Genomic DNA, 22671 nt, shown 5'->3' on the forward strand with positions numbered 1-22671 from the left:
CAGCGAACCGCAGGGGTCAAAACTCCTGCTGGAGCCAAGAGCAGCTGGGGTAGGGCAGGCGGGTGAAGCGCGGACAGACTGATGCAGTCAACTGAACTCCCTCCACGCCAGTGGCGTCACTAGGGTTGGTGTCACCCAGTGCGGGTAACTCATGGTGTCACCCCCTCACGACTTACCCCATGGACCTCTGCTGCGACAGAGCCAAGGCCGCCTCGTCCGGACGCCTTCCCGGTGGTCATCCTGGCTCCTGCAGACCTCCCGTTCGTCCACGTCCTAGGTCAGGGTGTCCCTTCTGGATCTGCCGGCCTCTGGTTGCGCTGGTTGTTCTCCCACCGCTTTCTCCTCCGTAGCGTCCGCTACCGTGTCCTCCTTCGTGTTGTTCTCCTCTGCTCTCCTGCTTTCACCTCCTGGCATCCGAGTATCCCTCGCAGTTCCGGGCCATCGGAGCATAAAGTCCCTCCTCCCTCTTGCACCAAAAGTATTACACCGGCAAAAGATGAAGAGACCAGGAAGGAGGACTCCTTGGTGCCCCCCCCGGGCTCCCGCCACAAGCAATATATATATATATATATATATACATATATATATGTATATATATATATATATATATATATATTGTTTAAAATACCAGTAGCCGGTCTATCAGTGACGTCCCTATCAGTGAATATTAGGGTGAAAGACATTAAGTCACAAATAAACTGATGCTACACCCGAGTGCTCAGACTAAGGCATTAAATGGAAAAAGAAACTGCCAGTCTCATACAAGGGTGGATTAACCTGCTGTGCCAAACTATACATAACAAGGTTCATCTTCAACTTTTGGTGGTTATATTTAATTTGCATCTGCACATCCTTTACAAACCTACTCCCTTATTTAACCACGAGTGACGGAGAACTTCACTCGGTCCCTAAAGTTAATTTTTATTTTAATAAAAATATATACAATTTTATACTATAAAAAAATGAACACAACTCGGTTTTTAGTGTGCATGTGTAGACAGACACTCAGCGGAACATTACACACCTCCGGTAAATTCCAGTGCGTGGAGCAGTGGTGTCACTAGGGGGGTGGGGGAATGCGGACCGCACCGGGTGACACCAGGCACCATCAATCGAATCACATAATAGTTATGAATGCCTTGCATATGCATGATTTAATAAATACCAAGGTTTTCATGGTTCAGCCTTTGTTAGCATTACGACTAATTGTCTTTTTCCTGTTCAGACACGCATACTGCATGTGGTCCCATATCGGGTCCTACTCCTTGTTTACCCACAGTCGTCCCACTCAAAGACTTTGTTACTTGGGTCTTGCCCCTGGTTTGCAGACATTGTGCATCTTTTCCCGAGTCTTTGCACATTAAACTTCGACAGAATGGCTTCGAGCTTTATTGCATCTTCCTTTTCCCTGAAACAACAGCATAGAACATGCACTTCGTCAGGATCCCAGCTTTACCAAGTTGTCCCAATGATTAAGAATGCGCTGTAACATTGTAACAGAGGTTGTCATTGGTCACTGCTATAATATTGTTGAAAAGTTTCAGTAGGAACAGCGTGTTTGTGGATGTTATATACTTTGGAATGATGACAGACTGCTTCTGTGTACCCTGGCACATGGTCTGGCACTTACCTAGGTCCCCTACTCCAACTACAGACTCTGGGGTGATGAATGGCACCTCCCTTCCCCAGGCTAACAGTAAATGTAAATGTAGAGGTACTTGTATAGCGCACGACTACCCAGAGGCCTCTCGGCGCTTATACAAATACCGCTGAGGAACCCTTCCTGGCCTTTCCCTGTGAAGGGCCCACTCCTGGGCACCCCAAAGGTGAAGCCAGGCATCCTAGCCTTGTTGGGGCCATTGTGGAGATTAAGCAAGCTATTGCCCAGAGTTGCAGAGTGGGACTCATGATTAGAATAGGCACCGAGGCGAGAATGATCAGGTCCGAGGAACTTGAGCCCAAGAACCGCCCAGGCGGGAATTGAAACCTGGTCCCGGGCCAGACCTCTGCATCAGGGTCTGCCGCTCTAACCATTGAGTCACACTTCTACACAGTATTGGAAACCACACCAAAATGTTATATTTTTTGGATTAGGGGGCTGTAAACCCCTACGGCCGAATTTAATAAAAATAACAAACATTTTAACAAACATTATATACAGAAATTTATGCAGAAAGTACAGATACATTAAAAGACAGATGTTGTTCCAGGGCTAACCTTAACACAGTTTAATACATAAGACACTCCTACCGCAAATCTAACATTGTATGTATTTACTTTCTGCATGTCCCTTCTAGAGCCTATGGCAAAGTCAATGACTGGTAGCTCCCCCGATCCCAGTGCGCAGGGGGTACAGCTTATCGGATGGAAACTTTCCCCCCCGGATTCCCCCACACCCCGTGCCTTAAACTCCATTACGGGGCTGCAGACTTCTGCTTATTGGCTCCTTGATGCAAATGCGCGTGCGGTGGGGGCCCCAGGCTCACTGGGATGGATAACTCGCCCGGCCCGCACCCCAACAGCCTACTTACCAGCTGTCACTAAACGTGGAGTTACATGGTGCTGACCGCTAAGGACTGAAGACTATGCTTACCAATCATGACCCACAGCCGGCCCGGTGAATGTTCCTGTGGGGAGAAAGAGCAAGAGATTGTTCTGCTCCTGACTTCCCCCTTATAAGGAGGGCGCCCAGGCTGACTAGACCAGACTGGTCTACCTGGGCGCAGGCTGGACGTGCTTCCGGTTCAAAATTCCACCTCTTCCTATTGGTTGCAATGCAGGGGGAGCGCCACGTCATTGCTGACATTGCCCCCCCCTCTCCTAGCCGGGTACTAGTGCGACTGCCATAATGGTGTCGCAGGCTCTGCTAGCCCCACCTTTTCCAGAGTATGTTGTCCCATGGACCAGCTAGCTCACAGTGCCTCTGTTGGAAATGGCCTTTTTTGCAGGGTTATCCCCAAACTTTTCGCTTCTCCCTCCTTTGTATTTCCTGATTTGTGGTTGTTGGCTATAGGAGTCTGGGCCCTTTTTCCACTGCTAATCAGTACCAAAGTGCATATGCTCTCTGTTAAATTGATATGGTGATTGATTATCCATGATTGGCATATTTGTTTTACCTGTAAGGTCCCTAGTAAAGGGCACTGGGTGTGCCAGGCTGGTAATTCAGATACTACTAGTGGGCCTGCAGCACTGATTATGCCACCCACGTGAGTAGCCCTAAAATGGTGTCTCAGGCCTGCCACCGCAGTGCCTGTGCGAAGTCTGTGATATGCCATGTTGTCCTGGCCGGTGTACCCACTTGCCAGGCCTGACCCATCCCTATTATGACACATTGGACACCCCTATGGTAGGCCCACTGGACCCCCCCTGGGCAGGGTGCAGTGTATGTGAAAGGTGGGACATGTACTAGTGTGGGTTACATGTCCTGATAGGTAAATACTGCTAATTTCATTTTTCACTATTGAAAGGCCATCTTGCCCATAGGACAGAATGGGGAATGCTGTGTCCCATGTGTACCTGCATATCTCCCCATAGGAGCAAGATGGGAAGCTGAAGTCTGGTATCCCTGAACTCAGAATTTGATAACACATCTTTTAGGAAAGATGGTGTTTAAATTTCGTGTTTAAAAATAGCAGTTTTAGAAAGTGGCTATTTTCATGTTCAACCTTTCTGTGTGCCTCTGCCTGTTTGTGTAGTGACTGTCTTGTTTGTGAGGGATAGGGGCTGGGGGTGGCTGCAGGAGGCTGGATGAGTCAGCACTAGCATGAATAGACCTATCAGCATTTGGAGTGGTGGGAGGAGTTGCACCTGGGTATAAGTATGGCTGTGCCTGCCTTCCACAGTGTTGGTTCCACCTCCCGTGGTGAGTCTGATGGCCCTGGCCTCCCCTCACAAAGAAAGAAGACATGCTCTGGCAGAGTGCACCTAGAACTGGTCTGAAATGGATCCTGGACCCCTCACACATGTAAGGACAAAGCAGTTTAGGGTATAATTAGCTGTGCTGAAACCCCAGTAAAATTAGACTACTTTTGCCAACAAGAGGAATCCCTGCCAAAGAAGATCAGCTGAAGAGACTGGAAAGGAAGACTGCCCTTGCTGTGTATTCTGGGGCTGACCTACAGTTTGCTGTTACTACTAAGGAAGGGGACAAGGGATTTTGCTATGTGTTGTGTTCCGCCCACCTGCTTGAAGGAAGGACTTTGCTGTGTCCTGTGTCCAGGAATAAGTGTTTCCAAGGGCCTGAGAAGAGCTGGCCTCCTGTTAAACTCAGGAACACAAAAGTTTACCCATGGAACCTCTGCCAGAATAAAAACAGCTGAAAAAACTGAGGAGGAAGACTGCCCTTGCTGTGTTATCTGGGGCTGACCTGCAGTTTGCTGATTCCACTGAAGGAGAGAAAAGGGGGCTTTGCTGTATACTGTGCTCCCCCCACCTGCTTAAAGATAAGACTTTTCTGTGTGCTGAGTCTTAACAAAGTTTCGAAGGGCGATGTGGGGTTGAGTCACCATCACCAACCCAGGTCATCCCAGATCGCTATCACAGGGAAAAGACCAGCACCGCTTGGTGTGTGTAACAGCTCGCCTTCTAACTGGCAATGGCAGCACCGCTGTGTGCTTCTAAACAGTGCGCCTTCCTGCCTGCATTGGTAGCACCACTGTGTGCGTATGACAGCGCGCCTTCCGGCCTGTATTGAGCCTATCATGAAGCCTGCCATTTTTAAAAGGAGCTGCATGCCCGAGTTCGCTGACGCCGAAAGAGAAAGCCGTGCTTGGACCTACGCCACCGTGAGGAATCTCCTAGCAACCAGTACGCTCCTGCACTGCTCAATACAAGCCGGCTGAGCCTCCCAGCAGGACGCCGTTGGCGAAGACGGGAGAAAAGCAACACCCCAGGGAACGTTCAGAGTAAAAGCTGAATGGCTGCAAGTGGCGCTGCCTGGGGCGGGTTGTTAGTCTGCGGGGGGCTGTTCCCTTTAGCGAAGTCCTCTTCTACCAGGGTCAACCAACCGAGGTGATCAGCGGCATCAGGGCATTATTTCTACCATTTTGCCACAAAGAGCAAATGTCTGGGGACATATCATCCTAGTGGCTACGCCCGGAGGCAGTCCGGTTGCTGTTAAAGCAGCTCCCGGAGCAGGAAGGGTACGGCGCTGGGGTGCCCGGTAACACAGACTAAGAACAGAACGTTTTTGAAAGAAAGGAAAATACAGTCCCTGCCAGTGCCTTAGTTTGTGAGACTGTTTTATTTATTTATTTATTTTTTTTTTCAATTTGTAAGGCGCTACAGCTACCCAAAAAGGGTTTCCCGGTGCCGAGACACAGCATAAAAGTCAGGAGAGATTTCTGGCCATTCTTGGTATTGTTCGAATAGCCAGGTCTTGATGTGCTTTCTGAACCTGACATGGTTTTCCTCCTTTCGGATGAAGGGAGGGAGTGCGTTCCAGAGGGAAGGTCTAAGATGGGAAAAAGATCTGCCTCCCATTCTTGCCAATTTAAATCTTGGCACACAGAAGTTGGCAGCAGATTGTAAGCGAAGATTACGCTTGGGAGTGTAGGGGTGAGCCAGAGCTAGAAGGTATTTGGGTGCAGTACCCGCTTTAATTCTGAACATGTAGTTCAGGGCTTTAAAACGGATTCTGCATTCTACCTTGAGCCAGTGGAGTTCCCGACGGTAGCTCGAGACTCTGGAATTTTTGGGGATTCTGCACAGTAGTCGGACTGCTGCGTTCTGGACAAGTTGTAGTCGACTGACTACCGCTTTGTTGGAGCCAAGGTACAGAATGTTGCCGTAGTCAAGCCGAGATGTTATGAGGGCGTTGACTACGGTCTTTTGGGTGGAGGAGGGCAGCATCCAAAGGATTTTCCTCAACCATTTGATGATGGTAAGGCATAGGCCAACAACTTTGCTGGCCTGTTGACTCATGAAGAGGGAGCTATCCATGATGACTCCCAGATTACGAACTTGAGTCACTGGGATAGGAAAATTACCCATCTGATTTGGCCAGTGTGAAGGATTCCAAAGATCTCGACGTTTTCCAAGGAGAAGGATCTGTCTTGTCTCCATTGAGCTTTAATTGGTTTCTTGTCATCCAATTGAGGATGTTTTGAAGCCCTAATTTGAGGAGAGATGGGGATGTGGGACAAGATTCAGATAGAGAGAAAATAATTTGGGAATCATCGGCGTAGGACATAAGGGTAAGTCCAGATTTTTCGGCTAGGTCAGCCAGGGGTCGGATATAAAGATTAAAAAACAGGGTACTCAATATAGATCCCTGTGGCACTCTGTGGGGGGCAATGAAGGTATCAGAACAGGCCAGTGAAGATGTTATTTGGAAAGTTCATTTCACCAGGAAGGAACAAATCCAATCAAGGGATTTTCCACGGACATCATTTCTGTATAATGCCTTAATGCGAGTTTCGTGGGATATGGTGTTGAAGGCCGCGCTCAGATCTAAAAGCACGAGCACGACCGTCTGACTATTGTCGTGGAGATTCCCGATGCGTTCCTTAACTCCTAGAAGGGTGGTTTCAGTCGAGAAACCAGCCCGGAAGCCCGATTGGGAGGGGTGCAAAAGCGAGTTTTCTTCAGCAAAGGTGGATAAGACCGAGTGGACGTGTCTTTCCAAGCATTTCGAAAAGGCAGGGAGCAGGGATATGGGTCTATAGTTAGCTGGAATTTCCGGATTTGCTGAGGGCTTTTTTAGCAACGGCGTTATCATGGAGTGTTTCCATAGGGCTGGAACTGTGGAAAGTTCAAACGAGGAGTTAAGCGTATCAACGATGATTTCCAGGGAGCGATCGTCCAGTTGTTTGATTACTTTAATCGGAATCGGATCTCTGGGGGAGCCGGACTTGATATTCTTAAAAATGGTTTTCAGTATGTCTACCGAGATAGGAGGCTAGGATTCCAGGGTATTTTCACAAGAGGGAGCATGTTCCACGTCAGAAGAAGGGGGAGGTTCATTTTTGTTGGTGTTAATGTCCGTGATGATTTTTTCGATCTTTTCAGTGAAAAAACATGCTAGATCTTGGCATTGTTGAGTGTTCAGTGGAGGAGCTGAGGCTGTGGTTTGTGCGCCTGCCAGTTCTTTGACTATATTGAACAAAGTTTTCGGCTTATTGGTTGCTTCCGTGATAGTGGAGGAGAGGAATACGGCTCGTGCTTTTGCGCAGGCTGTATGGTATAAATTCCTGGCTTCGATATAGGTCTTTTTTACGTCAGGGGCGTAGTCTTTTCGCCATTTCATTGAGAATCCCATGTCACTGGTCCACAGGGATACGGTAGCTACACGATCATTTTTGTTAATACCTGCAGAGTACAGAAGACTATGTTAACTGGCACAAGCTCACGCATTAAGAAGGGGTGATTTTCAAAAGTTAAAGTGGAGCAGATAAGTGTAGCAAATCCCGTGCTTGGGCAGGGGCATTTTGTTTTCAAAAGCTCTGTTGGGAGCACTTTATTTGTTTTCTTAGAGTGACTTCCACAGGCTAGTAGCAGGAGTTCTCCAGGCATAAGGACTCAATCAATTCCTTTATTCTGACAAGTACGTTTTTACAAAGTGAATTTTGGCTACACCAGAACATTGCTACCGTGAACCATTTTATGGACAATCCATTATTGGAAGATAATCTATGATTTTCTTTCTTGTATGAGGTGTTTATGTCATTTTGACTGCCTTGGGGGCCCGTAATTTTGTCTGTTGTTTTGCACATATTGCCACATACCATCATTGCTGAGGATTTCATCGTGACTGATGCTTGGTCAAATTGCTGCTTCTGAAGAGCCTGCGAACCAGGGTCTACATCCCCCATCATCCCTTGCAGCGAGCATGCCGCGTACTGCGTTGCACGCGCCAGGAGGCGCTTAAGAGGGGGCCAGGACTCCCACAGTGCGGGACACGCGAGGGCGTCCCCGGGCCGCGCCTTGTCTAAGCCCAGGCCAAGGGCAGGCCAGTCCAAGCCCGTCAGAGACAGAAGGAGGCTGGGCCATCTCCCTGAAACTTTGGATTTCAAAATCACTGATTCTGCAATCTATTGAAATATAAACGTACTGTGTAGCCATACAGAGAACTGATTTTGGTTTGCAGATTATTAAATTCACCTTAGAATGGAAAAACGTAAGGGAGTTGCAGGTACGCCGGGTGCTTTTCTGGTTAGGGCGGAGTCACTTTTAACACATGAAATAGAACTAACTGAGCGACGCCTCTCCCTGGACTCGTCCATCCTGCAGAGACATTTAACACTAGATACCACCTCACTTCTAACAGGGGGCTCTAAATGTTCCCATCACCCCAATCCCTCCTCTTTCAGTAACACTACCAAACTCCCCAATAGTGTCAGGTAGAGCTACTAGGACAAGGGCCTTAAAAAATGGGGCAGCCAGAAAGGTGGGAGGTTTGCCAGAAAAAAGAAAGCAGGGGTCAGGAGAGAAAATTAAATGGTGGCAAGGTCTCTCAAGTAACTAATTGTGTTAATACTACTCACAATGCTATTTCCTTACCTTCAAAAAGCATTTCCGTTGGAACACCACCCTCATATGCTCTGAGTACTGCTAATACTACGGATATTATGCTAAGTCTGACGCAGGACCAAATGATCCAGCATTAGGAGTAATATTATCCTGTGTCCGTGACTTGGTGGAAAAAAAATTTGCTCTACTATGGGAAAAAATTATTCTTCTACATACCGCCATAAAAATCTTACCTTGCAACAATGTGGGTCCGCAACCAAGTAGAGTAGAGAGGGAAGACTTATGGAAAATGGTGGATAGATGCCCACCATTAGTACATGATGGGAAAGCCAAGAGATCAACCCCACTCCAATATTATGGGAGGCAGCTTGCACGAGTTATCCAATGGTTTGCATGCGTTGGGTCCACATGGCACACACAATTGTGGTATGACACTATTAGACACAGGAGGTGGTGTAAGTGCCCTTATTAAAAACCTGAGAGACGAGGTAATTAATGATTCTTCGAACCCCAATATAGACTTATTACGTCTTCCCCCGTCTTCATGTCCTTATGTCTTAATTTTGGCTAGTGTTCCTGCATTAAGGGCAGGCCAGAGAGAAAATTGGAATGTTCTATGGAACAAAACTGTGGACTGGTTGACGAAACACAAGAGCTTCTATCCCTCGGATATCGAAGAGATTTTAATGGTCCGTAGAATAGGGTGGGAAGGGCAATCCACAAAAGGTATAAGGGGTAACTGTATTATGGTTTATTTCCGTAGGCCACAGTTGGTTTGCTACCGCTTACGCCACCGTGACACAACCTCTACTCCTAACACTGGGATTTGTGCACTTCCTTCAGGATATTTTTATAGACTGCCAGCCGGGAACTTAACAAACTAATCTACACTAGTTACAACATTTAATAGGTTTCAGGCATTGTCGGACTTGGATTGTCAAGACTGACAACTACCCATAGTCCAACTGGGAAGGATATCAGCTACCGATTCTAACGTCTTGGAACCTATGTATTCTGCAAATGACCAAAAAATGAGATTAACCACTGACAAGGTAGTTGTAGGAACTGCTTCTATCATTTTAGAAAGGGAGGTAGGAGAATTAAGCACAAATACATGTCAGAGGGATGAGATAGGTAACCTTAATAATAGGCAAAAGGATACAATGCATAGTCATCCTGATGGACTATAGACATGCATGGCGGACGTGAATGGTGTGGATGTCAAGATGCGTTCTTTAATTCATATTAGTGAGGGGGACACCATAAATCATAATGTTACTTGAATTTCGCTAATGACTGTGAGGAATTGTGAAGACCAGGAAATAAGGTTGAAGGAATAGATTATGAACAAAACATGAAAAAATTTAAAATTGAGATTAAAATGATTTTGTGGAATATTGCAGGGATTAAAAGAAGTCAAGAGGATGTAGTGCTGCTGCTATTCCTGCAGTTAGATGGAGGCCCTCATGAGGTCTTACTATTTGGGTAAAAATTACTCTAGATGTTAATATAAAACAAATAGATTCCCCCTGCCTGAATATTTTGGGAATAAGGTTTTTAGCACCCGACAAAAGGAAATCTACAGTTTAAATATATATTGTAGACCAAACTCAGCAAGCAAGGAATCTGAAGTTATTGAATACTTAGATACATTTTTAACCACAGTTAATGAAAGTGCTTTGATAATCGTGGGGGCTGACTTCAACCGCTAATTTGAACCTGTGGCTGCGTTTGAAAATCTTTTTGAAGAAGAGGATATGGCCAATAACAGTAGCCCAGTAGTATCCTGCAAATCTGCTGTTGCGCAGTTATTAAAATAGCACAAATTCCCCAACATTTGTTAGGGGCAATTGCAAAAGCTGCATAGACTATATACTGGTATATATCATCTTGTGCCAATGGTATGTGATTTAGTAATCAAGACTAGAACTGAGAGCGATCATTACCCCTTGTGTCTGACAGCAGCTGCCCACCTTTTCCAGCCAACCACCCTGAGGACAGGTGACTCAAGCAGTAGTGTAATCGAGCCACAATTATCGAACGATAGTAGAGCACTTAGATGGCCTTCGATAGGGGAAATTAAATGGCTATTTAAAAGATTTATAACACCTAGGCTTAAATAGTTTCACTGTACATAGACCTACCAATAACGGAGATTCCGATTATGAGAACACACCATAGATTGGTAGAAGATCTAATGCCTACATTAAGTAAGATTCCAACAGAACCTACAAATGGGGCAGCATAGGTACCTTCATTGGTTAATCAATGGTATAATAAATAATACCGTGGCGCAAAAAAGGATCTGATTCAGGCAACAAAGGCCAAAGACATAGTGATACTAAGGGAAAAAAATGACACAATACAAGAGATTACTAACCCAAGCAAGAAAAAGCTGGGAAGATAACATCTGAACTGAGTTAATTATTGCAACCAAAACAAATGACCAATCAACCTTTTGGAATTTGATATCTAAAGGTAACAAAAATGGGAAATGCATTAAGGATCTTTTTTTAGATACAAACACTTGGGTAACCCACTTTTCCCGCCTCTGTTCTTCCTCTATTAACGATATTGAGTACAGTCTACAAGACTATGAAACGTCTTTAAGCAGTGCCTCACTATATTTTAGCTCGGAGGAAACAATGGTAGGAATAAATGCAGTAAAACCAGGGAAGGCACCTAGTCCTGATAAGATACCAGGTGATCACTGGAGACATGAAAAAGAGGGTTGGGCTCCCTATATTAATCTTTTATGCGACTCGGTAGTTACAGGCACACCTGTACCGGAAACATGGAAAGGGGCCGAGAATGCAACCATTTTTAAAAACGATAAACGTCATGACCCTTCCCACTGCCGACCGATTTGTTTAATTAATGTTTTCCATAAGATATATGCACGCCAAATTTTAAATAAATTGAGTGACTGGATTGAGGAGCATGGGATTTCATCCACATACCAGGCAGTGTAGCAGGGATTTCTGCTCATATACAGAACTGTGCATAGAGACTTGGAACCTCAGTGAATTAGGGTGTGCCAAAACTCTCCTCAGCATCCAGAATCCCCTACCAGACTAGCTATCAGTGTCTCATTGGTACTTACAAAACCCCAATGATTTAGACAACCCAGAACATGGGCTTAGAACACCTCAGGTGACGTGGAACACATGAACACTCTTTCGGTATACTAACATATCAATCCAGAACGAGGAGTCAATGAGGACACGTGCAAGTTTGAAATGTTTTATTTCTAATGCAGTTTTCTCAAACGCAGTATCTTAGCTAGTACAAGCAAAAATATTATAAGGAACATGGTTAACAGCATGGTTACTATTCCATACTATTCCCCTGATGACATCTGCCCTCCCTACATCCTGCGGGAAGTGGGAGCCGCTATCCCAGAGAGCATGCTTTCCATGATGAATGGATCCCTCTCACAGGGTTTGGTCCCTGCCAGTTTTAAGAAAGCTCTTCTCATCCCTTTGTTGAAAAAAGTAGGGGCTAATCCATCGGATCCCCTCAATTTCTTTGCTGCCGTACTGTGCCAAAATATTGGAGGCCCATGTTTGTGACAGCATGTCCCAATTTTTGGAAGAATCACAGTACCTTGCGCCTAACCAGGCTGGCTTCCGCCCTCTTCATTCTACTGAAGCAGTCATCGTCTCAGTTCAGAACACTCTGAGGCGGAATGCCGACGAGGGGATCCACCAGGCTCTGGTGTTATTAGATCTATCAGCGGCATTCGACACGGTTGACTATACCATCTTGGTCAACCGTGTCGAACAGGCTGGTCTCAGGGGTCCTGCGTTGAGCTGGATTCGCTCATTTATTTCTGGCCGCACCCAATCCGTGAGATTGGGCTCCTTTACGGCCCCCACTATTCCTACCACCTGCGGAGTCCCTCAGGGTTCTTCCTTGTCACCGCTACTTTTTAATTTATATCTACGCCCCCTGCTGTACTCCCTTAGGAACACCAGAGTCACCATCTTCAACTACGCAGATGACTTGCAGCTCATCTTTCCTTTAAACACCGAGGACTCAGTGGTAGTGTTTCAAAACACCATGTCTCACATCCTGAGCTGGATGAGCTGCAGTCACCTGAAGCTCAACCCAGGCAAGACTGAGCTGGTCTTGCCTGGGCAGAGTGTACTCAGCTGGAACCCTGGATTTTGGCCAGCCAGCATGGGAGCCCCACCATCTAAATCGCTCTCAGTTAAGAGCCTTGGAATTTTTCTTAGCGAAGATCTTTCTCTGAAAAGGCAGGTCAGCGCAGTGGTGTCCTCCAGTTTATTTCAGCTGAAGAAAATTAAGAAAATCGCTCGTTTCTTCTCTCTGGAAGCGCTCACACAGATTGTCATCTCCCTGGTTCTGTCTAGACTGGATTTTTCCAATAGTCTTTACCTTGGGCTCCAGGCCGGCGAATTAAAACGCCTCCAGTTGATTCAGAATCAGGCAGCCAGACTTATTCTTAATCTACCTAAGAGGCAGTCTGTTAGAGCGGGCCTAAAAAACCTACACTGGTTGCCTGTTGAGCAACGGGTGGCTTTTAAGACCGGATGTATTTTATTTAAGTCCTTACACCAATCTGGTCCCCTATTCATCAGAGACTTGTTCAAAAAATATGACCCTTCCAGGAATCTTCGCTCTATGCATAAACATCTTCTGACTGTCCCTACTTACAAAAGGAAGCGTCTTGGAGGTTGCTGCTTTGACCATCTTGCGGCCGCCTTCTGGAACTCCCTCCCTCTTCACCTTAAAACGTGTGGAAACATTCTCAGCTTCAGACACTCCCTCAAAACATGGCTCTTTTCCCAAGCGTTCTGTTGAGCTCCTCTATGCTTCCTCTGTTTGATGCGTTGTGCCCCTGTCTATAGCGCCATGAAGCCTCCGGGCGAACGAGCGCTCTACAAATACATTTCAATATCAATATCAATATCAATAAAATACAAAGGGTGAAAGCATGTTACAATGCTAAAGGAAACAGGTCTAAATAGAACCTCGGTTTACCCTCCCTAGCTAGTATATTATATTATATCTACAGAAGGTCTCTTTGGGTTTAGAATTTCGGGCCCATACCTTTGGGTTCAGCAGAAATGGATCGCATCATCTCCTGCACCAACTCTCTGCATACGGATATTCATCAAGCGTCTGTCTCCTGCCTTGCGCAGTGCATTATTAATCGCGCCTAAACCCAAAGTTGGCCACAGCTATATCCATATTATGTCTACTCCTGTGCGCTGATCAATCCAAACAATAAGCGCTGTGTTGAAACAACCCTGAAGGCCTCGGCACTCACTGTACAGACATAGCTTACCAAGCAAAGCAGATATTATAAGCAAACATGTTATTCTCAAGTAAAGCATAAAGATCTAACTAGGCGAAAAGCTTTAATAACAAAATGTGTCATGTGCAGAGGCAGCAAAAAGGAAAAATGGCGTTTAAACTTCTAACCAGCCCATGCTAACTTAACACAGTGTAAAGGTGAAACCAATACACAAGACAGCAGGCTTCCTTTCCTGAATACCTTTGGGCTGCTAGCATGATTATCCCAAATTAGAGGGGGTTCCAGTACCAGCACTCTTATTTGCTGGCAATACAATTTTAATATCGCAAACCCCCAAAAGTCTTCAAAATTCAATTAACACTTTCGGGACTGCGAAACCAAGGGCCTGGAAATAAATTCTACCAAACAAAATATATGGCAGGTAATCTACTCAAATCTTTGAAAAAAACGTAACTGTCAATAATGAAAAGATAGAATACGTGCTAAAGTTGAACTATTTAGGTATTACTCTGAACACTAAAATTAATTGAAGACCACAGTTGGAAAAAAGTAAAACTATTCTACTCCAAAATTCACTGCCAACAATAAGAAAACATGAGAATAGTTTGTCCAAAGCAGTATCTCCTGCCCTTTAGGTATAGAAATAAAGGGTGCAATCGGCATCCCTATACGGGGCGGAACTGTGGGACCCTGCAACGAAAAATACTTTTATGGTGGTCGAGAACACGTTTTTAAGAAAACGAATAAGTCTACCTGTGCGTACACCCCGCTAACACCAATAGTAATGGACCTAAATATACATCGCACTGACCAACAGGCAGTCTTACGGCCACTACTATTTTGGGTCCGCCTGTGGTCTACAGATGAACTAGTTCATTACAGGGAAGGGCTAGAGGAAATCCTTATACACAAAAACGGTACTGTGTTGCCATGGTTCAAATATGTCCATGCCTTGTTTTATTAATTAGGACTCAAGCATTTTTGGGACGGTCCTTTTGGATTGTCCATGGGTTCAAAAAAACTATTGAAGCAAACCTTCTGGGCTTTTCACCAAAACACACTGTCCCATTGTTCAAAATTAGGCACATTATCCAAACGGTTCCTCATAATGAAACCAAATTAGAACCTTGAGTCTTTTTTGGACGAAATATAACCACAGTTGGCTAAATCTTTATAATTGAAATTTTGTTATGGTGTCTTTCAGATAAAAACAAATACAGCAAAATGGGTCCATAGCGAAGGGGATATAAATGGATGTTGTGTTATATGCCATACAGGTGCAAAAGAAAATGAACTATACCTAATATTCTTCTGCCCAACTTATACACAGTGCAGGAGAAAATGGATCAAACCCATTTGTCGCCTTCTGGGTACTAGATCCTGCCATGAGGCAGAAAGAACATTGCGATCAGATAAAACACAATCAGTGGGTTTTAGTGTTAGTAGATACCTGTTTGGCGTAAGCATAATAGGAAAGAGAGTAGCGCTGAACTCTAGACGTTTTGTGTGCGCTTCTTAAGTACATGTGGAATCTACATTTAAGTCTATGCTATGTTGGTATTGCACTAGAGGGATCATGCTCTAATATTTATCATATTAGGTGCATGCTACGAATTTTGTAAATTTTTTATAAACTGTTTAATAGATTAGATTTGTTAATATATAAAAGATGAACTTGTTTTATGAATGTCTCAAATTAAATGCTGCTCAATGTCATTCTATCTACATTTCTTTTTCTTTTTAATGTCTAAGAAAGGTCCTGCATTGGGACATTGATTCCCAATAATGGTGTATTTGTTTGGCGGAGTGCCCCTCAAAATGTTATAACACAACATTTTATTGTGAAGTTTGTAAATCAAATGTAATCTTTTATGTTTTTTTTAAATCGAAATAAATATCATTGACTTGACTGCCTAATCCAGATAAAGTGACTTATATTTTTCTAATTACCTTGTGGAGTGTCTATTTGTGGTGATTCACAGTATTACTGTGAGTGTTGGTGCATATAATTTACACATTGCCTTGGGGATACGCCTGTCTGCTCGTGCTAAGCTACCAAGGTGGTGAGCAGGGCTTATCAACAGTGTGTACCCCCTTACCCTGACTAGAAGTAAGGGTACCTATATTGACAAACGTACTTACCTCTGCCAACTAGAGACCCCCAGATCTAACAGCCTCCGTAAGTCCTCATATTTTAGACAGGGGGAAAGCAGTTCTGGCAACCACTGAACATGACAACTCTGTTCCTTCTGGAACTGTGGCAACAGACCTAGAACCTTTTGCTCATACACTCGTGATCTTGTTTGCTCAGAGAAATATACAAAGAATACACAAAGGGAGGTCTTCAATGTTTATTGATACAATGTGGTTCTTGTATAGAATATATGTGCTGCAACAGATGAAAGTTATAAAGAGTATCAAGACAGTGAACAATGGAAAAAGTTCCACCATCATGCTGAAACAATGTATATATGCAAGCATATTAAATAATATAACAAACTGGCATACTCCAACTATGCAGACTCTAAGCCACGCATCTAGGTTGTATGTGTATGTTCTGCCAAGAAACCTACTACTTGATGATCCAACCCTAGTACCTGTGGGTTAGAATGTAGGAGCCCATCTTGGTTATGAACTGAAAATCCCTTGCGGAGATGTCAGTCAGCTGCTGGGTGAAAGCTTCAGCACATAGGGACCTCTTCAAGTCAGCAGAAGTACCTCCACTGACTGTCCAGAAAACAGCTGTTTATTTATGAAAAAAGGAATCCTTGCCTTGGGCAGAGATTGTGATCATTATGCCACTGTTTGTATTCTACAGATAGCTGTGTAGACATATGGATGTAAGTAACAAACACATTTGCACAAGGTACATTTAGGTCTTGTACACATTGACAAGTCAATATGATAGTGTTCTTGTGAAGTTGATTCATGGAAGAAAGGTTGATGTTTCCAGGAAAACGAACCCAAAGTGTCACAAATGCAAATGTGTGTCAAAAATCAATGTAAACAGTAAAGGCAAGTTTAGGACATATCTGCATACATGTAAAAATGGCAACACTTCCTAATTGTCCTAACAGTTAGACATGAAAATGTGGGAACCACAGTGGCCACAGTGGCCGAGGCCTTCTGAGATGAGATTTCTTGGCAGTTAGTTCCTCAAAAACTTGCTGTGTGGATATTTTCTTGGCAATTGTAATTCCAGTCTTCAAAAAAGAGGGTTATTGGAGGATTAACCCATTACGACATATACAATAGCTCGTGGATAAAAGAATGAGAATCTGGCACCTCAACACTGGCTCCCAAAGGTGCACTAGGGCATTTGTGGAAGGTTGGTTTAGATAAATGTCTATTATCAGTTAGTTGATGAGTCATGTGCTGCTACACTTTTTTTTTTTTTTAAACAATTTTTATTGCAGAGTTCAATGCAAGTATTACAACTTATTTGCAGTATTTCGTTGCGGGGCCGTAGTCCCTTAGACACCATCTGATTGTCATGTACACAGCCGTACAACCCACATCCCGGAGGTCGGGCGGCGTCTCACGGAGTAGTAGTATCTTGCAATCACAGTGGGTAGCTCAGTTAACTCAGTTGGCCTCCCGCTCTCTGCTTTTATTTCCCCCCCCCCCTTCCAAGAACCACGAGTCCCATAACATGTCTTTCATGGCTACTGAGAATCCTCTCCACCTCCCCCCCCCCCTGGTGTCTGTACCCGTGTCTGGTGTCGGAAGGTCCCGTAGGGATGGAAGTGCCAGGAGTCTAAAGTCGACTAAAGTGGTCATGTGTCTGGTGTCGGTGTTGGGCCCAGGATTGCCTCCCCTAGGGTCCCTGATTCTGCGCCTCCCCCTCCTCTTCACTCTCCAGTGCACTATCCCTGAGAGCCTGAACCAGGATCTCCCACTCCATGGCCGCTTCTTGAGCTTTCTCATTTAAACTACGATGGGCCAGTTGGTACCTAATCGTGCTCTCCGCCGCTGCCCATTTTAGGAATTCGTTCTGCCATCGTCTGTGTGTCGGCGCTACCCATGCTTTCCACCCCCTGGTCAGCTCTCTTTTCGCAATAAGTAAGCCCATATCTATGAATTTGCTTGACAATTTATTCTTGCGTGTGTGCGGAAACCAATGTAGAATCGTCACTGCACTGTCATACTGTAGTTATCTGTCCGCTACCTCGTTCAGGGTGTTACCCACTTCCCTCCAGTAGTCTTGCAAGTGAGGGCAGTCTCTCAGCATATGCAGGAGGTCTGCATGTGGGTGCGTACATCTAGGGCACGCTGCGTCCTCTGCACCAAAATACGTTGCTATCTTTAGAGGGGTGAGGTAGGCCCTATGGATAATGTAAAGATGTATTAATTGGAAACAGGCGTTTCTGGTGCTGTTCTTGGCTCTCCGAACCAGTTGGGACCACGTCGTGTCTGGAATTTCTTTCTGCAGATCTGCCTCCCAATGAGTTTTAAGGCGCGTAAGGGGTTGTATATTTTCCGTATGCATTCTGGAGTAAAGGCACGTAACCGCCTTGACTGTCCCCGCCGCCATCATCGTATATTGGCATGCTAAAGTCGTCTTGGGTTCTAGCAGTCCCTCCCCCCAGTGTGACTGGATAGCCCTCACTACAGCTGCATGTAATAAATAGTCTCCTCTGTGGAGGTCGTATCGTTCCTGCAGGGCCTGGTAGGGTATTAGTACCCCGTCGTCAAAGAGGTCACCCACCATTTGTAGGCCGGCCTCCTCCCAAAGCTGGAGTCTCGACCAGTCTCCACCGTGCGGTAGCGCTGTTATCATGCCTATCGGAATTTTAGGCGCGTAGGGATGCTCCGGGCCAGTTCGCTTTTGCATGCGGTTCCAGCATAACCTCAACGTCCGCTCTTCTTGGGATAGTCCTCTAAGCACCAACCTTTGTTGCAGGGTTATATACGCTAGTACATGGCGAGGGGTGCCAGTGTCTCTCTCTTGTTCTGGGCCTCGGTACACTCTTGCTACTTCCTGTGTGAAGAACTGCAGCTGTGCTGCCAGGTAATATAACTCGAAGTCTGGAACTGCTAGTCCGCCCTCGGTCTTTGGGCGGGTCAAAGTCGCCAACGCTATTCTTCGTCTGCCCGTCCCCCATAGGAAGGACACCAGTTGGGATTTCAGGCGTGTAAAGATCGCCCCCGGTATCCATATGGGAAGGGTCCTAAAGGAGTACAACAATCGTGGTAGGGCTATCATTTTGAGCAATGACACCCGGCCTGTCATGGACAGAGGGAGGGTGGACCAGAAAGACATGTTGCCTTGCAGCGCACGGATGCAGCGGCCTATATTGCCATCCAATAGGTCTGCAGGCTCGTGGTAGATGTACACCCCGAGGTAGTGTAGGCAGTCGGGTTCCCAGCGTAATCTGGGATGGGCCAGGGGGCACTCTTCCGATTTTCGTATGGGGAAGAGGCAAGATTTCGTCCAGTTCACTTTTAAACCAGATACTTCACCGAATCTCGCCAGGAGCTCTTCAGCACCCTCCACTGCCTCCTCGGCGTTGTCCAAAAACAACAGGAGGTCATCTGCGTATAATGATATATAGTGGTGGGTCCCTCCAATCTCCAAACCACGATAGCATTCACCGCTTCTAGCCAGTGCCGCTAAAGGCTCTACCGCTAGAGCGAACAGTAGGGGAGAAAGTGCACATCCCTGCCTAGTTCCCCTATGAATTTCATAGCGCTCCGATATCAGAGCTCCCACCCTCACTCTGGCTCCCGCCGACGCATAAAGTATCCTCGTCCACCGTATGTAACCTTCGCCCAGGCCAAAACTCTGCATCACTTCGTATAAGTAACTCCACTACAGGCTGTCGAAGGCTTTCTCTATATCCACCGCCAATACCATGGGGGCTCTCGCGTTCGGTGGAGGATTCGCTATTAACCGAAGTAATCTACGGATATTGTGCGACGTGTTCCTGGTCGGAATGAATCCCGATTGGTCTCTGTGGATTAGGCCTTGCATGTGGGATACCAGCCTAGTGGCCAGTATTGTACTTAAGATTTTATAATCCGCCGTCAGCATTGACAACGGTTGGTATGAGGCGGGGTCTGTGCCTTCTCTACGCGGTTTTAAGAGGGGAATCATTATCGCCTCGCGCATTGATTGCGGTAACGTGCCATTCACTTTGGCCTCGGTATAAATTGGTTGGAGTTTTGGGGCTAGTAGATCCATATATTTCCCATAGAACTCAATGGGTAATCCGTCCATTCCCGGCGTCTTATTGCGCGCCATTCCCTTTATTGCCCCCCTGATTTCCGTCAGGGTGATCGGGCCTCCGATGGCATCAGCTTGAGCCTGGTCTAGGTGGGGTAGTTGTACCTCGGTCAACAAGGCTGCTATCGCCTCGGATCGGTTCTCCAGCTCTCGTCCATATAGTCGCTCATAAAATGCTCTAAAGCACTTCAATATGTTCGGTTGAGTGTTGTAGATCTCGCCATCCGACCCTTTCAGGGACAGAATCGGGGAATTGCCTCTGCTAGGGTTGGCTAGCCAGGCTAGGAGCATTCCCGCTTTATCCCCCTCGGCTAGAGTCTTAGTCAGGTATGTCTTGTAATCAAAGCTGAGGAGGCGCTTCACCTCCACTGCCAACGCCTCTCGCGCTGCGCATACCCTTTCCTGGAGTTCGGGGCGGTTAGGCCGTTCCTTTTCCGCCGTCCTCAGATTCCTCTCAGCTTTATCCAAGTCGTCCATTAAAGTCCTCCTCGCGCCTGCAAAACTTCCTACGCAGTGTCCTCTTACCACTACCTTGAGTGTGTCCCATTCTATGGCTCTGGAGGAAGCGGTGCCTTCATTCTCCGCAAAGTATTGGGAGATCCTGTCCTCTAACGCGGCTCGGAATGGTGGGTCGTCCAACGTGTCAGGCCGGAGCCTCCACATCGGGACTTGCGCAATTTCAATCATCCAATCAAGTGTTAAGAGCAAGGGGTTGTGATCTGATATTGTGCGTGTTAAATATTCAGTCCGTGCTACCATCGGGAGTACTGGTGGTGAGCACAGGAAGGCATCCAAGCGGACATGGAGGTCATGTAGGCTGGAATAGAAGGAGTAATCCCTCTCTGTTGGATGTTGTATGCGCCATACATCTGTCAGGTGCCACTGCGCTTGCCAGTTCGTTCTATGTTTCGCCAGTCGGTGTATCGGGATGTCTGCAGTGGAGGGTGTGACCTATCTAATGAGGTGTCCTCTATAGAGTTGAAGTCTCCTCCCACTAGTACCGGCCCGGTGAAGTAGGCAGCCAACATCCCAGAAAGTCTAGTAAAATATGTTGCCTGTTCTACGTTTGGTGCGTAAATGCTACAGAGTGCTATGTGGCGACCTCTAAGTAAGCCCTCGACTGCTACAAATCTCCCATCTGGATCTACAGTGTGCCTAGTGACCTGGAAGGGAACCCCCGCCCGGATCCAAATTAGGGCTCCCCGAGCAAACGCTGAGTATGAGCTGTAGAACAGGTGACCCCTCCATCTCCTTTGCAGTGCTATACCTTCCTTTTTAGTTAGATGGGTTTCTTGTAGAAAGGCTATATGAGCCCCTCTACGGACTAAGTAGGTATGTATTTTGCATCTCCTTGCCATTGAATTCAGACCCCGCACATTCCAGGAAACACATTTCAATGACCCCACATAATACATTGTCTGGTTGCATTCGGATCAAGTCCATTCCCCTTCGTGACCAGATGACGGGTTCGACACCAACCCCGCTTGTCCCCAACCAAACTTCAAAACCCCCAGAACACCTTCTCTGAGCTCTGTTCCCCCTCAGCTCAGTCCCCCCCCCCTCCCTCCAACCTATGCCCTGAGTCATCCCAACCTCTCCGGGCTCCCCACCCCCCCCAGGATAGGACCTAACTGCCAAAGAGCTATCCCCATCCAAACTAGAGAGCAACGTGCTCTCAAATCTTCCTAATCCGTAGTCTGCACTACGGCGGCCTTATGGGCCTCTGGGTACGTGTACTAGCTTCTGGTACGTTTAGTTGCCCTCCCCGTTCCCCTCGCCCTGTAAAGTACATCAAGACTCACGTAATTCAGTCTCACCACTGTCCGCTCAGGTGTTCGTGCGCGCCGCACTAGCCATTTCAGTCCTTGCCAGACCTTATATTCCACAGTCAGCTGCCGAAGATTTCCTCCGATGTTTGCGGTGTGACCTTTGGGTCCTTCGTGCTGTCCCCCTCCGATAATTTGGTCACCGATCCCGTTCGTAGCTCCTCTGAGTTCGACTCCCTCTCCAGTGGCGCTGTCGCCGTGCCAGAAACCTCTTTCACCGCCTGCAGTGCTGCTTTCCGCTCCTCACCCGTCTGGGATTCCGTCGGCTTTTTTGATTCATGTCTGTGTTTCCGAATCCGCTTGGATTGCCTTGGCGGGCGTTGCTGGAGTCGTTGGAGCTCACTTTTGGCTCTGTAGCAGGCCCCGTCCGTTCCCGCCTTGTAAGTGTCCCACCAGGCCCACGCCTCTGCTGCTGTCGCGAAGAACAAAGCCTTCTCATCTACTATTATTCGGAGCTTGGCTGGGAATAAGAGCGAGTATTGTAGTCCCTCCGTGCGCAGTTCCTTCTTAAGGGATAGGAACGAAGCACGTAGTTTTTGAGTCTCAAAGGTGTAATCCGGGAACAATGTGACGTTCTTATTATCGACTTGGAAGGGACCCACTTCCCTTGCACGCTGAAGTAACCAGTGCCTGTCCCTGTAGTGGAGTAGTTTGATCACCACCGGCCGAGGGGGCAGTCCCGGTTTCAGGGGCCTGGCCGGAACTCGGTGCGCTCGTTCTATGGTGAAGAAGGGGGACAGGCCCTCCGGGGCCACCACAGTTCTCAGCCAGTCGTCTAAGTATCCCATTATGTCCACCCCTTCGTTTTTCTCCGGAAGGCCTACTAAACGTACATTGCTCTGCCGGCTGCGATTTTCGGCGTCCTC

The sequence above is a fragment of the Lissotriton vulgaris genome, chromosome 7 (genome assembly GCF_964263255.1).
Source record: "Lissotriton vulgaris chromosome 7, aLisVul1.2, whole genome shotgun sequence".
NCBI lineage: Eukaryota > Metazoa > Chordata > Amphibia > Caudata > Salamandridae > Lissotriton > Lissotriton vulgaris.